The sequence below is a fragment of the Symphalangus syndactylus genome, chromosome 24, assembly GCF_028878055.3.
Source record: "Symphalangus syndactylus isolate Jambi chromosome 24, NHGRI_mSymSyn1-v2.1_pri, whole genome shotgun sequence".
Taxonomy (NCBI): domain Eukaryota; kingdom Metazoa; phylum Chordata; class Mammalia; order Primates; family Hylobatidae; genus Symphalangus; species Symphalangus syndactylus.
In genome coordinates, this window is record NC_072446.2 from 13966211 (window position 1) to 13987140 (window position 20930).

The window sequence follows — 20930 nt, forward strand, 5'->3', positions numbered from 1 at the left end:
TGGCGTGATCTTGGCTCACTGCAACCTCCGCCTCCCAGGTTCAAGCAATTCTCCTGACTCAGCCTTGTAAGTAGCATGCCACAACCCCTGCTAATTTTTGCATTTTTAGTAGAGATGGGGTTTCATCATGTTGTCCAGGCTGGTCTCAAACTCCTGACCTCAGGTGATCCGCCCACTTTGGCCTCCGAAAGTGCTGGGATTACAGGTCTGTGCGTCATTTCTTCCTCTAGATCAGTGCCTTATAATAGAAGTATAATGTGAATCACATCTGTAATTTTTTATTTCCTAGCCACATTTTCAAAAAGTAAAAACAAATGGGTACAAAATCAAAAGAATACAATTTTCATTATACATTTTATATCACCCAAATCCCAGCATGTAATCAATATCAAAGTTATTAATTGAGTAGTTAACACTTTTTTTTCACCTTAAGTCTGAAATCTGGTGAATGTTTGACATTTACAACTTGTCTCTGTATGGACTGGCCACATTTCAAGTGCAGTAACGAATGGTGACCATATTGGCCAGTGCAGGTCCAGAAGATGGGCCTGAGTGAGATAGTCTCTCACAGGTTGTTGTGAGTTGGGTTTTGTTTTTGTTTGTTTGTTTATTTTTAAACAAACACGATGTGGCTGGTCATGGTAGCTCAGGCCTATAATCCCAGCACTTTGGAAGGCCAAGGTGGGTGGCTTGCTTGAGCCTAGGAATTCAAGACCAGCCCAGGCAACATGGGGAGACCCCAACTCTACAAAACTACAAAAAATACAAAAAAAAATTTAGCCAGGCGTGGTGCCATGTGCCTGTGGTCCCAGCTACCCAGGAGGCTGAGGTGGGAAGACTGCTTGAGCCCTTTCAAAGGCAGAGGCTGCAGTGAGTGGTGATTGCACCACTGCACTCCAGCCTGGGCAACAGAGTGAGAGTCTGTCTCAAAAAAAATAATAAAATAAAATAAATAATTAAGAAAATAAACATGATGTGAAATGTGCTTAGCAGCATCCCCACGTGTCATTAGCACCCAGTAAATATTAGCTACGATGATTATCAGAAAGCCAATGTCCAAACAGTTCATCCAGAAAGCATGACAGTCCATGGCTCCTATTTACCAAATCTTCTCTTTCAATTCCCTTCCACAAACACAACCCCGAACAGAACAACTGTTGGGGGAGGGATTTCTTTAGTCTCTGGGTAAAGCTATTAAAAACAAATGGCGGCTTCTCGAGCTCGCCCTTAAAGCAATCGGTGGATCCCAAGATTAAAATTCAACTGCAGCCAAATTGTGTTATAAACGGCTTCACTCCACCTGGGGTCTGGACGCCGGGCAGATGTAATCCCCTCTCCTGGGCATACACTGATGGAAACCCCGCCTCACTGCACCAGCCAAAGCCTTTAAATCAGCCGTTATTCCCGGCCTGACATGAGAGTTACAACAGGGTTTTACAGGCCCTCTGCAAGGCCCTCTGCAGGGCCCTCTAAATTTTGTGGCCATAGCTTCCTAAGGCTTGTTCTTACCCAGCAATCCAAATAAAAATAGCGCTATTGATCACGAAGGCATCAATAACGTCAGCCCTAAAGCTACTTGTGCACATTTCTAATTGTCCTGTCCTTTTTATGTCTTTAAATATTACCATAAGCATCTGAGAGATCCGCTACCTCTGGTTGGGAAGAAGGAAATCACCCCCTCCTCTCAGTCCCAGGCACTGGAAAGCAGTGGGGAGGAAAACTCACGCGCTAGGAATAATTGTGAAGTCCCTTTTTGCAAAAAAGAAAATCCTTGGCTCCCATGTTGAGCTTGGCATTATAGCTCGTCAGGAAATGCCGCCCAATTACGCCTAATTTCTCATTGTTTTTCCAACTGGTTTGCGTCTCAGCAATTACGCTTCGTTTGCAGTAAGAGAAAAGTAAAATGCCCAGCTGGTAGACTGATCAGAAAGCCAACAGCCAATAAATTAATCAAGAAATAAGGAATGCATGCTGTGTTTGATGTTTGCAAATCACACATGTGGATCTCCAGATGTTTGGACTTAATTTTTACCACCACAAAAACCAAGAAAGAGGAAACTGGGAGTGACTCCAGCAGCTAAGCAAACCCTCCCCAGCAAAGCGACTGTTCAGCTACCTCTGGAATCTTCTTCTCACCTTCAGTATACTGCCAAGAGAAAAGAGCACCCCCCCCCACCCACAAACCCCCAAGAGCCTTAGGCATGAACCTTTCTGGGGTCCATGCAAGTGTGTGCAATGTGGAAGAAAATTATGGGCTCCAAAATTCAACAAGAAAGCCACAAAATCAAAATTAATAAATGCTTCATTAAACGCCTACCAACTACAGCAGTGCAGCCTCCTCACCGCTTGCTGGGTGCAGTATTGATGATGTCGTCGTCATAAGAACTGCATTATGTTTGAGAAAACCATTGCAAGAATGCCTAAGGATGCCTATTGGTTGTGGGGCAAATCACAGGTAATTGCAACCTTGATGAATTACCTGCCGCCAGATAATTTAAGCAGCAAAATCATTAAACTCCTTTCAAATATTTTTACTGCAAACAAACTATAGTTAGTGTGGGCGTATTTTAATTCGTTTGATATGATGGGGAGCAAGGCTGCCAAATAAAACACCCCCCTGGACCTAACAAGAGGCCAAGTTGTGTGCAGGCTTAGGCCACTCTTCAGGTGCCCCCCGTAGCTGGGGGCCCGCTCCCTCACACAGGTAGCTCAGGTAGCCCTAGCCATCTGCAGGGATCCGGCGGCTGTGTTCCAGTAAAGGCCAGCAAAACATGTCCAGTCTCCAAAGGGGACGGACACCATCATCTTTGGCATTCATGTCACGCTTCAAAGGCCAGAGTCCCCCGCTCCCCCTCCTGCAATGAGCCACCCATTTCTGCTGCTGCTCTCCTGTGTGTCCACGGCTGAGGGTGCGAGCTGGTAATTACATGCTCGCTTAGGCAGGGACGCTTCCAAGCAGCGCTGGAGAGCTGATTAACCACCTGGTTTGTGGGCACAGTTCAAAGGGGCACCTGGGAGGCAGGCCACAATGACTTGCAGCACGGTTGCCAGGCGGACGTGTGCACAAGGGAAAAAAATGCTCCCGTGTCAGGACAGCTCCACGCTCTGCCTTCCCAAGGTCTCACCCACTCAGCCAAAGGCCCTGGCACTTTGAAGTTTCCCTGTGGACATGAAGGCACCCTGCAAAGGGCTGTGGGACCAACAGCTCCATGAATTGCCACCAGGGTAATTTTGCACCCCCTCACCCAGAAGCATTTGGCAATGTCGAGACATTTTTGGTTGTCACAACCGGAGAAGGGGCTGCTCACAGAATCCAGTGGGTGGGAGCAGGAAGGCTGCTAAACCTCCCATGATGCACAGGTCAGTCCTCACCACCCCAGTGACTCAGCCCCAAAGATCCGTCCCCACCACCCCAGTGACTCAGCCCCAAAGATCCATCCCCACCACCCCAGTGACTCAGCCCCAAAGATCCATCCCCACCACCCCAGTGACTCAGCCCCAAAGATCCGTCCCCACCACCCCAGTGACTCAGCCCCAAAGATCTGTACCCACCACCCCAGTGACTCAGCCCCAAATGTCAGTCGCACATCAGTTGAGAAACTCTGACTTAGAGAACCATCCAGACCCAAGCAGCCTGCCTCTTGAAGAGTCTTTCCTGGGGACTACTTACAACTCAGGAGGGCAGGAGAACTGAAGCTGGGGGCCCTGACAGTACACCCAGGTCTCCAGGCTGGAGGAGAAACTGGGGGGGGTCTCTTGGGTTAGAGAAAACCTCCTTTTCTTTGGCAGCCCTTGGAGCTGGATGTATTTTTGATGGAATCAGACCTCAGATGAGGTTGTGAATCACCAACTTCAGGAAGAAAGAGCTCTCCCGTTATGCCCATAAATTAAAGAAGAGGCACCTTAGTGCTCTCCTCGGGAGCCTCAAACCTCCAGCGATGGGTTCCCTGTCTTTTCCCTCTGTGAGCAACCTTCCATCCTTTCATGTAGATTTCCCTTTTAAGGAGAGTTGGTTCTGTCTGGGGCCAGTTTAGATTATTTTTTCAAATAAAAGAACATCAGAAAAGATTAGTCACAGCCTGAAATGGAAAGGGACGGAGCTGCAGCCTGTCGTGACCTTCTCGTTTGCTTCGTGATAACCTGCCCAGCCTTGGATGGAGGCCGGGGCTGCAGTGGGTGGTGATTTTTTTCCAGGTAGCCCTCAGCTCTGAACCTCACTCATTGCAGTGGCTGTGATAACTTCTTGGATTTATGAATAAAGTGGCAACCTTAAAAGTATTAGTTTGGAGTTTCACAATGGAAGTAGTGATGATCAACACATTCAGCCACTATGTGATCAGATATAATTTGGGGGCTGTTGGCGGAATTGCCTTGTGTTGGCAAAGGTATGAGATTAGCATTCTGAAAAAACAATGACTAATTCCTGTGTTCCTAGGAGCAGGGAAGATATTAACTCTATTTTCCAGGAGATGAAACTAGCATAGAAAGGTTAGTCGAGGTTTGCCCTGCTCCACAGGGAACTGGCCCTGGAGTGGAAATTAGGACCCCAATGTTGCGGGCACCAAACAGGGGATCAAACCTTCATCCACATGATAAATTACAGCTTGAAAAATCCGTTCATCAGTGCTCAGGCCTGAGAGCACCCCATAACCACTGATTCAAATGGAAATAAGGATGGAGAAGAGAGGAGAGGGCTGCAGAGGAGAGGGTTGGGGTGGAGAGGGCCCGGATTTCCAGCAGGCATGAGAGTGTGGGAGTTGCACTGAGAATTTCCCCTGACACAAACCTCCAGCTTTTTTCTAGTTCCAAACACCCTCCTTGTAAATAGGAGGATCTGAGAAACATCTTTGGAAGCAAAGCCCCATCAGCCAATTCCAGGGCTTACAGCTCGGCTGCAAGATGCAAGGAAGAGCCATGACGATGACTCTTAATGGTGGGAGAGGAGTTCTGAAAAATGACCCTTTGCTTTCTTTCATAACTTTTCAGGAAACGCTGCACAATTATCCTTCTCTTTCCTTGCTTAAAAGTTGAACTGAGCCATTAACCTCAGCAAGCGAACGCAGGAACAGAAAAGCAAATGCCGGATGTTCTCACTTGTAAGTGGGAGCTGAACAATGAGAACACATGGACACAGGGAGGGGAACAACACACACTGGGGCCTGTGTGGGGGGATGGTGGGGGAAAGCATCATGATAAATAACTAGTGCATGAGGGGTTGAATACCTAGGTGATGGGCTGATGGGGGCAGCAAACCACCATGGCACACGTTTACCCATGTAACAAACCTGCACATCCTGCACATGGATCCCAAAACTTAAAATTAAAAAAAAAAAATTGAACTGAAATTAGTTTTCTTAAAAATGAGCTAGTTGTAAAAGAAAACCATAATGTCCCACCAGTGGGTAATTTCTTCTTGATTAAAGATGGGGGCTGTTGACAAAGCTGATGCCCACTAACCTCATAACAAATGGAGATCCATGTCTCATGCTCTTTTATGACTTGAGCCTCGTCTGGATGGGTTTTCCGTGCAAGGAGGGAACATTTTAGGATGTGATTTTTCTTGTAAGAAAGTGGAACAAAGTAAACAGGAGTGGGGTCACTGGGAATTGGGAGGTGGGGTGGGTACCATGGATGAAGGTGAGTACCATGGTGGATCAGGCTGGCAAAACCCAAAACCTCTGAGGAAGCTTAACAGACAAACAGACATCACATGGAATGAGGCAGTACAAGTATACAATGACAACTCAGATGAATTCTTGCCAAAAAAAACAAATATGAACATCTTCAAACTTCTAGATCTTACTGAAAGCTAGCTACAGGTTTGCAGGACACACAGGGGACAGAGGAACACATCAAAAGACACCATGCCATCAGCAAAATCGAGATTATGGCAAAGGCTACAGGATGGGTGACATGGTTTCCAACAGAAAAACAAGCAAATAAAAAAGGGAATGGAGATTCACTAAAGATTTCCAAAACCAAATCAACCAAATGCAATGTGTGGATCTTCTTTGGATCTTAATTTGAACAAAGCATTTATGAGGCCATCAATGGAATTGCAACATTGACTGGGTATTATATGATATTTAAAAATGACTGTCCATTTTTGAGGCACAGTAATGGTATTACATTGTAGTGAATGACTTGCGAATGAAATGATAGGATGTGTTTACTTTAAAATAGTGGTGGGGAGAGAATATGGGAATTCAATGAAACAAGATTGGCATGTTGATAACTGTTTAAGCTGGGAGATGGGTACATGAGAGTTTACTATATGGTTCTATTTTTTATAGACTCAAAAATTTCTGCAATGAAATATGGGAATTTGATGAAACAAGATTGGCATGTTGATAACTATGGAAGCTGGGAGATGGGTACATAAATTTCTGCAGTGAATAATTAAAAGAAGAAAAGGTATCTAGAGATGGCAGGATAAAGAGACCAGCATCTATTCTCCAATGATTGACTGCTATAGACACCAAGCTTCTCAAATATCTGCAAGGGGCAAGTGACAGAAACAGGGATAGAGCAGTCAACAGTTCCAATAGGGCCCTGCCCTTGTGAAATTCAGTCTGGTGGTAGACATAGACAATAATCAAATAGTCACACAAACACATGACTGCACACTGGTGTGTGTTAGAAAGGTAAAATAGACAAAGCACACAATAGTATGGCCTAACTCAGTTTGGGATTTGGGCAAATTGTCATTAGTCATTGGTGCAACCCTCCAAGTATCTCAGTTCTCTCTCTTTCCAAGTACAAGGTGGGACTGAACTTCCTGGCCCCTGTGGTCAATGTGGCCTGTGACTAGTTCTGGCAAGAGTGGGAGAGACATGAGTCATTCCTGGTGAGCATTAATCCCCTGTGTGAAACCTGTCAGAGCCTTTTTTCCCTCTACCACTGTCTATTGACAGTCCAGGTAGTGGCTGGTCCATGGATGAGGTTCTGGAGCAAAGATCCAAAAGTATCATGGTGGAAGATCCCCTAGCCACCCGACAGGAAACATGTGGCAGAAAATATGTTCTGATGGTTTAAAGCCACTGCAAGTTTGAGGTTGTTCATTACTGCAAGTCAACTAAGCTTGTGCTGACTGATACAGAGGGCTTCCCTGGAGACATGATTTTGGAGCTGAGACTTATAGGGTAGGTAGGAATTAGCCAAGGGTGATTAGAATCATAGGGGATGAAAGGAAAGGACATTTCCAAAAGCAGAACCTCAATGAACATAAATGATGATAAAAAAAATATTCACGCTCACCCCCCCTTGCCGTGTGCTCAGCACTCTTCTAAGGACTTCACATTAACTCCTCACAACTCTTGAGGGGGGATTATTATTGTTGTCAGCACCATTCGACACTTGAGTGGTGAGACCAGGCAGTCTGGCTCCAGAGTCTGTGCCCTTAGCTCTGAGTCACACTGCCCTGTGTCAGATTCCAGGACAAGGAGAAGGACACTCTAGAGGCTCTGGTATAGCTGAAGGAGAAGCCACAGAATGGGGTGGCCCAAAGACAGGCCAGAGAACTCAAAGGCCTGAGTACCAGGACCTCTCAAAGATGCTGACCTATGAAGACAAGATCAGATTCCTGAACAGATTCTCTTTCTTAACTAAATCACATACAAATGACAGAGGAGTCATAATCAGACCTGTAAGGAACTATTGCAAGTCCAGAGAGAATACAAACACACCAATATAAAAATGGGCAAAAGACTTGAACAGGCACACTTCACAAAAAGATGTCCAAATAATCAATAAGCACATGAAAAGAGGCTCAACCTAATTAGCCATCAGATAAATGCAAATTAAAAGCACAGTAAAATACTCTACACACCCAGAGAATGGAAAAACTAAAGAAACAAAAATAAAACAAACAGAAGACTCCCAGACAATGGCACATAATCCAAGGGTACAGAACAGCTAGAATTCTCATACACTGCAGCTGGGAATGTGGACTAGGACCACTGCTTTGGAAAACTAGTGGTATCTATAGAAACTGAACCTATGTATACTCCATAACACAGAAAATCTGCTTCTGTCCAACAGCGGTGTATACATGGACAAGAATGTTCATACATGTGCTGTTTGTAGTAGCCCCCAAAAAGGAAACAACTCAAATATCCATCAACAGCAAAATAGATAAATAAATTATAACATATTCATAAATAGAATATTGTATAACAAAAATAACAACAGAGCTATACCCACACACAACTACATGGTTGTGTCTCACTTTAAAAAGTTACGCAAAAGGAGCAAGACGCAATAGAATATAATATGAGTTACTCCATTGAAAGACAATTCAAATGCAGGTACAATGAAATAATAATGTGAGACGTCAAAACAGTGGTTCTCTTGCTGGGGGTGAGTGGGGCACAGTTTCTGAGACGGGACAAGGAAGCAACTTCTTGATCTGGGTTGAGGTTCCATAGAAGTGTGCTATATGACCATTTTTATTTTATTTTAAAAATTGTTATAGCTTTAGGGGATACAAGTGCAGTCGTTCCCTCCATATACTGCATGGCGGTGAAGTGTACCCAAATCACCCGAAGAGTGCACTTTGTACCCCATAGGTAACTTGTCAACACTCAACCCTCTCCCACTGATACGGTTTGGCTGTGTCCCCACCCAATTCTCACCTTGAATTGTAGCTCACATAATCCTCATGTGTCATGGGAGGGACTCGGTGGGAGGTAATTGAATCATGGTGGTGGATTTTTCCCCTTCTGGTGACAGTGAATAAGTCTCACTCAATCTGATGGTTCTATAAAGGGCAGTTCCCCTGCACATGCCCTCTTGCCTGCTGCCATGTAAGACCTCCCTTTGCTCGTCCTTTGCCTTCTGCCATGATTGTGAGGTCTCTCCAGCCATGTGGAACTGTGAGCCCATTAAGCCTCTTTTTCTTTATAAATTACTCAGTCTCTGGTACTTCTTTATTAGCAGAGTGAGAACAGACTAATACACCCACTCTCCCACCTGCTGGAGTCTCTAGTGTCTATTACCTTCCTCTGTATGCCCATGTGTACCCACTGTTTAGCCCCCACTTATAAGTGAGAACATGCAGGGACTTGACTTTCTGCTTCTGACTCATTTCACTTAGGTAATGGCCTCCCATTCTGTCCATGACTTTGTGACAATTCTTTGAACCCCTTTTCAGTGTGATATTACAGTTCAGTTTGGAAAAGAAATCACTCTGGCTGCCAAGTACAAAAGGATGAGGATAGGGCACAGGGTAGTGTGGGAGCAGGGAGACCAGGGCCAGGGAGGGAGGGTGCAGAGAGGATTGTGGTAGAGGAAGTGCAGTTCTACTACAGCAAAAGTTGAGTTAGAAATTCCTGCCGCAGTTGGATATGGGTTGAGTTGGGTCATGGGTGGCAATCAATAAGGTTAATAAAGCATAACTTGAGTTTTTATTCCCCCTGTCGTGATGGATGAGGCCTTTGAAGCAACTAGCAGAGGCCTCACCCTGAGCATCCAAGAAAGATTTGTGGGCACATTTATATGAAGGATCTCCTTCCAGCTCCCATGAGTGTTTAGGTTGACTTGCTTCAAACCAAGATCAAAGAATAGGCTGGAGATATTGTTTCACCAATTTGTATAAATCAGCCAGACAAACTGTGGCCTCGACAACTACTGATGTTTCTCCAGTTGGAGGTAAGTTGTTAAGAAACATGTCAGGCAGCTGCAAAAATCTGAGTGCCTCCTTGGGAAAGAAACATCGAGAGGCATTGATCACTTGCCGCCTGACTTTACCTTAACTATTTCTGAAGCCATAATTGAGAAGGCCTCAAGGTCCACTTTTCACATATCCTTCAACCTTTCAGAATGGGCTCGAGTGATCATTTTTAACACTAATGCCTGATATGTTTGTAGAGTTTCCAAATGGTCACAGACATGGTCTTGTTTCAGCTTCACAACCATCACAGGAGGTGAAGGAGGGCAGCAGAGATTTCTGCCATCTTGCTAATGAGAAATTGAGGCTCAGGGGTGTCAAGGGTCCAGCCCAAGGTCACCCAGACACACAGCTATTGGTTCACATGCAGGGACTAAGCTGTGGGCGGGGGGGGCATCTATTCCAAGCCATACATACTTTTCCCATCTGTACATTCCCTCCTCACTTTGCTGATGTTTCCTGGGGGCTTTCTCCATGCCTGGTCTTGGGCTGGATATTTTCACTGTCTCTCACACTCTAAATATTTCCTTCTTTTGCCTTAGAGTATGCTTTGAATGGTGGTAGTAGTGGCAGAAGCTACTTCAGAGAATTCTACCAGTGAACATTCTCATAAACACACACACACACTTATGCCAGCCAGAGTCCAGGAGATTTGGGAATCACACAGAGAAGAATCACCTCATTTCTCAACTGCATCTGGGACTGTCTTCCACACTGCAGAGATGGTCTTTAAATCCATGTAAAGTAATAACATCTGTTAATCTTATCAATTTAGTGGAGCACTTAACATCAGCCAAGCACTTTTTATATACTAGCTCTTTTAATTCTTTGCATAATATTCGATCTCCATTGTACAGACAAGGAAACAGAAACTGATGCTCAAGGTCCAGTACCTTCTCCAAAGTTACACAGAAAATATGAGACAGAATGCTGACTCCAAAGCCCTGTTGTAGGTGCTTTGCATGATTAACTTTGCTTCATAGTATTTGCTTTGCTTCATATCGATATATTAAAGGACACATTATTTTTACTGGAGAAAGTTTATTTTTAAAAGAAGTTGAACTGCTTCAGATGTAGAATGCTGGAAAGACCATCACTCCTATTCTTACTACTCCAATAGAAAACCAAGCCAGATAATTTGAAATTTTGCAACTTTTCTTTAATCCAGCAGAGATCTGAGGTTGCAAGGCAACCAGCTAACCTGAAATGTAAGGAAAGATAGGTACCTCTAAGGAGAGCCAGGACTGGAATACTTGCTTACCTGGAGTAGATGCCATCAGATGCTGGCAGGAAAAAAAAAATAGCTAGAATATTTAACAAATTGCTAAAGGCTGAGCGTGGGCTGCTGAGACTATACGGCACTTCTGAGAGCCACAGACATAAGATGAATTCACTCTATATGCAGGCTTGTTTCCACAGCTGAACTGAGTGCTCACAAAAAAGATAGGAAAGGGCAAGATGAGAATATTGAGAAAGTATCCCTTGCAGCATAGGACTGGGGAAGGGGGACAGAAACCACTGCAGAAAAAGCACAAATCCTAACCTGGATCTCCCTAAAATGTCTAGGGGAAGGGCAAAGAAACCTACTGCCATGAGGGCACTAATGAAAACTATTGAAGCTGACTGAAGGAAACTACAACAACAGCAAATCCCCCTCACACTATTCCTGGTGCATAGTAGGGCGGGCAGGAATGCATCCTAAGCCCAGACCAATAGCTGGGAGCTAGACAGATCCACGAAGTGCCTGGCTAAGACTGAGACAAAATAAGCACAACAAAGAATATTCCCCAACCCCTATGACCAGGCAAATATGGAGATATGGAGTAGCAGGTGACAGTGGTCTGTTCCCGGGAGAAGGACAAGAGACAGGAGAGAGACTCAATCTATGGCAAAGCACAAAGGAAGACTAAAAGCTGAGGGTGGAGCAGAGGTTGAAAAAAATCCTCTGGCAAACCAGCCCCCAACTTAAACTCAAACTAACATAACAGGACTTTGAAGCTGGCAGCACACTGTGAGCAACTATAGCCAACAATGAAATCTAACACAGCTGAATTTCTAAATAGACCAACTCAACTGCCCATACTGAAGTCCTAGCAGAAATAAAGACATGCTCCATTCCCAGATGTTAAAACCTCAGTATCTATTGTCCTACATAAGATGTCTGGCTTTCCATAAAAAAAATGTGAGGCATTCAAAGAAGTGGGGGAAAAAAACAACACACTGTCAAGAGACAAAAGAATCAACAGAATTAGACACAGCTATGATATAGATGATGGAATTATTAGATAGGAATTTTAAATAACTGATTGAAATGTTATAGACTCTAGTGGAAATAAGAACACCATGAATTATCAAATGGGTAAGTTCAGCAGAGGAGTGAAACTATAAGAAAAAAATCAAATGGAAATTCTTGAAATAAAAATCATGCTCATAAAGATAATGATTTTGATAGACTCATTAGTAAATTTAACACAGGTAAGAAAAGAATCAACTAACTTAAGCATAGGTCAATATAAATTATTCAAGCTCAAAGAGGAAAAGGAGTTTTAAAAATAAGCAGAGTATCCAAGAATTGTGACACAATAACAAATGGTCTAGCAGAACAGTAACTGGAATTCCAGAATGAGAAGACAGAATGAGGCAGAAAAAAATATTTGAAGAAATAATTATCTAATTGACATTTATAGAACACTCCACCCAAGTACACAAGAAACATTAACCAAAGCAAACCATTTTATGGGCCATGAAACCAATATTAATACATTAAAATACAAAAGATGCACATTAATACATTAAAATAGTTGAAATTATATAAAAAGCATTTTTCAAAACTAATGACAGACACCAAACCACAGATCCAAAAAGTTGAGAGTACACTGACCAGAATAAATTAAACAAAAACAAACACTTAGAAATAGCTTATTCAAACTGCTGAACACTAAAGATAAAGAGAAAATCATAAAGGTAGACAGAGAAAAATAATACATGCAGAGGAACAAAGATAAGAATTACACCAGACTTCTCCTGAGATGTCAGGCAAGCCACAAGACAATACAAGTGCTAAAACAACAGCAACAACAAAAACTATCAATACAAAATGTATCCCAGCCTGTGGGCCAAATCTAGCCCACCACCTGTTTTTGTAAATAAAGGTTTTTACTGGACCAAAGCCACAAAAGTTCATGTATGTATTGTCTATGGCTGCTTTTACACTATGACAGAGTCCAGAATTTGTGGCCTACAAGATCTAAAATATTTACTATTTGACCCTTTACAGAAAAAATTTGTCAACTCCTAATCTAAAAGATAACTGACTTTCAAAAAAGTAGTAGCAAAAACAAAAGTAGTAACAAGCTGTTGTGTACTCATAGCATACATAAAAATAAAATATTAATATATGACACCAATGACACAAAAGTGTTGGAAAAAAGAATAATTAGCATATTTTGTAAGTTTCTTAGACTAGATATAAAGTAGTATCATATTATTTGAGGTTAGAATTTTTAATTAAAGATGCATGTCATAAAACTTGGGTCAACAACTAAAAATTTTTAAAGAGACATAAATAATAATAAGCCATTAGTGAAGATGAATCATAAACAAAAGAAAGGAAATAATGAAGATAAGAGTAGACATTAATGAAATTGAGCAAAGAAAATAATGAAACCCATAGCTGCTGCTTTGAAAAAAAAGTAATAAAACAGATAAACCTCTATCAAGACTGACCAGTGGAATAGGACAACACAAATGATCAGTATCAGGAATGGAAGATTGAACATTGAACATCACCTTACGAAGAATAGATAATCCTATATCTATTAAGGAAATTTAAATGCATAATTAAAACTTTTTTTTTTTTTTTGAGATGGAGTCTCATTCTGTGACCCAGGCTGTAGTGCAATGGCATGATCTTAGCTCACTGCAACCTCCCGGGTTCAAGCGATTCTCCTGCCTCAGCCTCCAGAGTAGCTGGAATTACAGTCATCTGCCACCACGCACAGCTTATTTTTGTATTTTTAGTAGAGACAGGGTTTCATCATGTTGGCCAGGCTGGTCTCGAACTCCTGTCCTCAGGTGATCCACCCACCTCCATCTCCCAAAGTGCTGGATTACAGGTGTGAGCCACCTGGTCAAAACTTTCTAAAAAGAAATCTCTCACTAGCAGTCAGCACTTGTGAAAAAAAAGGAAGGAAGGAAAGAAGAAAGGAAGGAAGGAAGGAAGGAAGGGAGGGAGGGAGGAAGGAAAAAAAAAAAAACAACCCAACTGCAGGCCCAAATGGCTCCACTGGTTATTTCTACTGAATATTTAAGAAAGAAATAATACCAATTTTACACAATTTCTCCCAGAACACAAAAAAAGGAGGGTGCATGTCCCAACTCATTTTATGGGATCAGTATAACCCTGATTGATATCTAAACCAGAAAAATACATTATAATAAAAGAAAACTACAGACCAATAATCCTCATGAATATAAATAATATCCTTAACAAAATACAAGCAAATAAAAAGTATATATAAAAAGGATAGTACACTACAGCCAACTGGGGTTTATTTAAAGAATGCAAGGATAGTCTGACATTCAAAAATCTCAATCAATGTAACTCACTGTAATATCAATATTCAATGTAATATCATCAAACTGAAGAATAAAAATCAAATAATCATCAGAAGAGATGCAGAAAAAGCATTTTATAAACACATATTCATGACAAAAAAAACTCTCAGGAAACAAAGACTAGAGGGGAACAATCTCAACCTGATAAAGGACATTACAAGAAAACTTACAACTCTAATGTCATACATAATAGTGAAAGACAATGCTTTTCCCCTAAGATTGAGAACAAGGGATGATATTAGCTCTCATTCCTCCTGTCTAATACTGTATCAGTACAATAAGGCAAGGGAAAAAAAGACAGCCACACTGGAAAGGCAGAAACAAAATGGATAGAAATTTAAAATAACTATGAATAATATGTTACAGACTCTACTGGAAATGAGAACATCATGAATTATCACATGCATAATTTGAGCAGAGGAGTGAAACTATAAGAAAAAAATCAATTGAAAATACTGGAAGTAAAAACAACACTCACACAGATAAAGAATAATTTTGATAGACACATTAGTGAACTCAACACAGGTAAGAAAAGAATCAATTAACCTGAGGATAGGTCAGTAGAAATTATTCAAACTCTATTGCTAGATGACACGATAATCTACATATAAATTTCAAATAGTCTATTAAAAAGCTATTAAAACTAAAAAGTGAGTTTGGCAAGGTCACATTAATAAGATCCATATTCAAAAATTAATTGTATTTCTGTATGCTTGGCAATGAAAATTGAAATTTTTTAAGATACCACTTACAATAGCACCGAAACCTATAAAATACTTAGGTATGGATCTTATAAGAGACATGCAAGCTCTATATGCTGAAAACCAAAAAAACAATGATAAAGGAAATCAAAGACCTAAATAAATGGAAAGACATGCCATGTTGACAAAGACAATATTGTGAAGATGTCAATTCTTCCAAACTGATTTATACAGTCAGCATAATTCTAATCAAAACCCATGGAGGGCTGGAAGTGGTGGCTCACATATGTAACCCCAGCACTTTGGGAGGCTGAGGCAGGAGGATCCCTTGAGCCCAGGAGGTCAAAGCTGCTGTGAGCCATGATCATGCCACTGCACTCCAGCCTGGGCAGCAAAGCAAGACCCTGCCTTAAAAATAATGCAGAATTTTTTGTAGAAATCAACAAGCAGATTCTAAAATTTTTATGAAAAGACAAAGTGACCTTGAAAAAGAAGAATAAAGTTAGAATAGAACTACACACATATATATATATATATATATATATATATATATATATATATAAAATATTTTTTGGAGACAAGGTCTTGCTCTGTCACCCAGGCTGGAATCCAGTAGCACAATCATAGCTCACTGCAGCCCTGAACTCCTAGGCTCAAACAATCCTCCCACCTCAGCCCTTTAAGTAGCTGGGACTACAGGCCTATGTCACCATGCTCAGTTAATTTTTAAAAATTTATTTTTTGTAGAGAGGGGGGTCTCCCTATGATGCCCAGGCTGTTGGTGAAGTCCTGGCCTCAACCAATTCTCCCACCTTGGCCTCCCAGAGTGCTGGGATTACAGATGTGACCCACCACAGCTGGCCAGAAGAATATATTTTAAATAAAGTCACCCTACCTGATTTAGTACAAAGGTAAGATATTCACAAGAATGTGGAATTAGAGAAAGGGCAGACATATAGACCAACGGAACAGACTATGAAGTCCAGATACAGGCCTACACAGAGAGGGTCAGTTGATTTAGGACACAGTTGCAAAGGCAATTAAGTAGAGAAGAAGTAGTCTTCTCAACCAATGGTGTTGGAATAATTGGATATTTATTTTTAAAATGAACCTCCATTCATATATCATACTATATCAAAATATTAGCTCAAAATAGAAAATAGACTTCAATATAAAACTTTAAACTATAAAACCTTCAGTTTATGTTTCAGGAGAAAACATAGAAGATAATCTTTGTGACCCTAGATTAAGTAACTATTTCTCAGATATGGCCCCAAAAATATAATCCATAAAAGAAAAAGTTGATAAATTATACTTGATCAAAATTAACAACCTATGATCTCTGATAAGGTTTGGCTGTGTTCCCACCCAAATCTCATCTTGAATTATAGTTCCCAAAATCTCCACATGTCATGGGAGGGATCTGGTGGGAGGTAATTGAATCATGGGGGCAGTTACCTCCATGCTGCTGTTCTTGTGATAGTGACTGAGTTCTCACGAGATCTGATGGTTTTATAAGGGGCTTTTCCCCCTTTTGCTTGGCATTTCTCCTTCCTGCTGCCATGTGAAGAAAGACATATTTGCTACCCCTTCCTCCATGATTGTACATTTCCTGAGGCTCCCCCAGCCATGCTGAACTGTGAGTCAATTAAACCTCTTTCCTTTATAAATTACTCAGTCTCAGGTATGTCTTTATTAGCAGCATGAGAACAGACTAATTAATACAATCTCCAAGAGACATCATTAAGAAAATTAATAAGAAGGCTACCAGAATAATTTGCTAATAACATATCTAGAAAAGAACTTGTATCCAGAATATGTAAATACTCAATAATAAGTTCAATAATAAAACACAAACAATTCGAATTTTAAAATGGGCAAAAGATTTGAAATCTTCACCAAAGAAAATATAGTGATTTCAAATAAACCCATAAAAAGGTGTTAAACATCATCAGTCATCAGGAAAATACAAACTAAAACCACAATGAAATACTAGTACATACACATTAGACTAACAAAAACAAACAAACAAAAATCTGACAACATCAAGTGCTGATGAGGATATGGAGCAACGGGAACTCTCATACATTGCTGATAGGAATGCAAAATAGTATAGCCACTCTAAAAAACAGCTTGGCCATTTCTTACAAAGTTAAACATGCATGTATTAGACAACATAGCAATCCTACTTATCAGTACTTACCCAAAATAAATGAAAACCCATGCTCATGAAAAACTTGTACGTGAATGTTTATAGGGGCTTTATTTGTAACTGCCAAATCTGGAAACAATCCTAATGTCCCTCTACAAATTATAGTGTAGCCCTACAACTGAACACCACTCATTATTAAAAATGAATGAACTACTGATACAGGCACAATGTGAATGGATATCAGATGCATTCTGCTAAGTGAGAGAAGCAAGACTCAAAAGGCTACGTGCTATAAGATTCTATTTATGGGACATGCTAGAAAAGACAAAACTATAGGAAAAGAAAACAGATTATTAGTTGCAAAGGACTGAGGGTGAAGAGAGGTTGTCATCCCCAAGGAAGGATTTAGGGGTGAAGGAACCCCTCTATATCTTGATGTGATGGTTGCACACTGGATACATTTATTGAAATTCCACAGAACTGTACACTAAAAAGACTAGACTTTACTGCATGCAAATTATACATTAATGAAAAATGGGTAAAAAACAGAAATGGGAAGCAGTATCTTTCATGGCAAATGGAAGACAACCATCTTTTGTTTTAAAGACAATGAAAACAAAGCATCAAAATAAAATTTTGGCTAGATACCGCTCCCTGGTCACAAGCTCTGAGCCTGAGGACTGCTTTACCTCAGTAAATGAGAGCTTGACAAGTGTTAAGTGGTGTTGAAGATACACCAGCACCCAACAGAGACTTTTTCTTTAACAACACAACCAAGAAAAGATTCAATGATAGTTCATGGCTTATCTACATAGCACCTGAAATCATTTCTGCCATCTCTGGTGAGAAACAGCACACCTCAGGCTGGGCCTCCAAGGGAAGCAGCCTGGCTGGGTCCCCAACAGCTTTTTGCTAGCCTTCCCTGCCCCCTTCCCAGAGCATGCACACTTTGCAGCCTCCCTCCTGGTCTCCTTCCCCGGAGTCTGTACATTTTACTGCCCCCAAAGTTGAGAAAGCATCACTGCCTGGCAGGGCCCTAAGCTTCACTCCTCAGGAAATCTGCACTTTCACTGGCTTTTGGAGTCAGACCACTTCAGAGGTTCTTCCTCTCCTGGTACAGCTGCTGATGACTGAGAACAGACTTCTGAATTTTGAGGATGCTCAAAGCTCTCCGTCAGCCTTCATCGCACCCAGAGAAAGTCCACGGCTTACCAGGGGCTCATCCCCCACCCCTTCCAATAGGCATTTGTTGAATGAATGACTGTGTGATGGGCTTTTCTGGTTTCTAGTTTTCTGTAATAAGACTGTATTTTACCTTGTAATAAGTAAAAAGAGAGGAAAAAAACCTGCACCCTAGACGATGGAAAGTCGTAGGGTTGAAAAGGAGAGTGTCTGGCTTCTCACAGCTAAGGACCATGCTGGACACTGTTCATCTCCCTTCAATGTGCCTGGGGTGTTTAATGGGTGAACCATCTGGGTCCAGATGGAGAAAGGCTTGCTGAGATCATACTGGTGGATGGCGGTTCAGCAGCACTGGAGCCTGGACTCCTCACCTGTGGCATCCTGCCTCCTCCTTCCCCTCATCACCACGAATCAGCATTATCCAGCACGGCCCTGTACCAAGCTCTGGTCTTGGGGGCTTTACCCACATCATCCCATTTACTCAGAACAGCCATCCAAGACTGGTTCATGTGGTACAACAAATGTACAAACATCAAAATCGCATACATGATGGTGAGCCACCCCCATGGACCTGTGTTCCCCCAAGGAGCAGCAGGGCCTGGCCCCTGTCCCATGTCCACACTAGAGCAGACCTTACTGTGGGGACAGGATCACCAGCACTGATTTCTTTGTTCCTGTCCCCTGCCCCTTTTACATTTTTTGTAGAATATAGATATTGAAATCCACCATACACTCTCTTTTTCAATAAGCCACACAGCCCTGGAGACACAGCCAGACCCTGTGGATTTGGCGAGATGCAGGAGTGAGCCATCCAGAGCCACCTTGGGGACTGGCTTCCAAGGAGATGCCTACTGGTTCTCGCCAACGCATGCAGACACCCACCAGCTTCCCACAACGTTCAGGCTAAGGTCTGGGCCATGGTGCCCCAAAAACGCTTTCTGTTCACCCTTGGCGCCACCAGGCCACAAACATCTAAGCTATGATAAATATGGTAGCAAAGAAGACACAGGGACGACTGTCACGCACACCATCCTGTATCACCCACAGCTCTCTTCCCATTTCATGGCTCCTCCACGACCCACAGAGTCCACAAACAGGGCCGGGGCACTCAGACCCCTCATGGTCCTTGGCCTTTGGTGGGAGATCTGGTTTTACTTTGTTTAAATTGTTTGCTAAAACGAATGGCATGTTTCTTAATTTCCTGGAGCTTGGGGAAAACAGGCCAGAAAAAAAAAAAAAAAAAAATCAGCCTCTGATTCATTTGCTCCCTTCCTTCCCCAAATGAAAGAGAAAATTGAATGAATGCCTGTGGTTGATAGATGTGAGTATCTTAAATCAAAGCCCTGTTTCCCCCTGTGGTGTAGAGTCTTGGAGGAGCCTTCGAAGCTAGCTCCTTTCAACAAGTTTCAATAAAAGTGCCCTGCCGTCAACAAAGGCACAAGCAAATCTCAGCCCCATCACATCCAAGCGTTTGTCACCCTGAAGCCTGGTGGGAAGGCTCTTGGGGTGGGGGAACCAACGGGAGGCCGGGGGTGGAAGGAACAATATCTTGTTAACCTTTCTTCTTAGAGGCAGTTTGCAACTTCACTACCACCCCAACTTCCATTTACCTTGGCCTGAAGAATTGGGACGTTCTGCAGTGAGGTCCATAAATTCCTTTTTTAAGCTAGCGTGAGCCAAGTATAACAAGTAGCTGTCCAGACCTGTTTAAAAAGAATAAACCCCAGCTAAGCGCATAAATAACAGTCCACTGCCTTTTATCATATAAACATGGCGGGAGAGCCAAATGCGCTACAGAGCCTAAACACAGATTCTCATTGTTATCTCATTAAGTCCATTAAATAAGCAGGAAGGAAAATGCTTTCACATCTTGAGCCTGCTTTAAACTATCAGGGAACAGATTAGAGTTAATTAATGCTGTGAACTCTGAAACTGCCAGCCCTGGGTGGGGGGTTGGGGGGGTGCTCCCAGTGGAATCCAGGTCTGCACCCGTCACAGACATGAGTTCAGAAAATCTAAGTGGACTCTGACGTGCACCTCCCTCCCTCCCCCGGCCCTACGCATCCCCGGTGCTGGAACCTTCAGTGCCTAATCTGTAACTCGCGAATCAGGATCAAGAGATAAACCCCCACCTCTGAGACAGAGAGTCGGTAGAGTCCAAGCAGAAACTGCAAAAGTCTCTTGCCGGTGCTCCGGAAATTGCCAGGGGTTCCAGGCCGCAAGGCGAGACGGCTAAGTTGCTTCTGGCAAGTTGGAAAGAGCTTATCAATTATTCATGCAACTGGATAAACATGGATTTTATCTTGTAGCATGAATCAAGAGATAAAAATTCCATTTCAAGAGGGAGGCGTGGAGACTAAACCCTGAGTGTTAATTGTAAACTGAAAAAAAAAGAAGAGGGAAGGAAGGGAAAAATAAGGTCTTAGGCTTGGGTTGTGCTGTGAGCACTTGTAAGATCCCCGCCCCCAAATTTTGCTTCTCCAATTCCCCAAGACCCCAAACTAGGCAGACAGCCAGAACAGAAACAGAGAATGCCGTCTGTTCACCTTGAATTTAGCTAACCTGCTCCCTGGGTGATACACCAAGCCTCTTACTGGTATAACGTGCCAGC

General features: G+C 42.3%; 1 long non-coding RNA gene across 1 annotated transcript in view; it reads right to left on the reverse strand.

The window, feature by feature from the left end:
- Nucleotides 1-20930, reverse strand: part of LOC129474815 (uncharacterized) — a 103991-nt gene that overhangs the window by 74508 nt on the left and 8553 nt on the right. The window contains exons 4-5 of the long non-coding RNA XR_008654646.2: nt 20452-20562; nt 19930-20022 (exon numbers count right to left, since the gene is read on the reverse strand). This is a non-coding gene — a long non-coding RNA (uncharacterized lncRNA). The remainder of the gene's footprint in view (nt 1-19929; nt 20023-20451; nt 20563-20930) is intronic.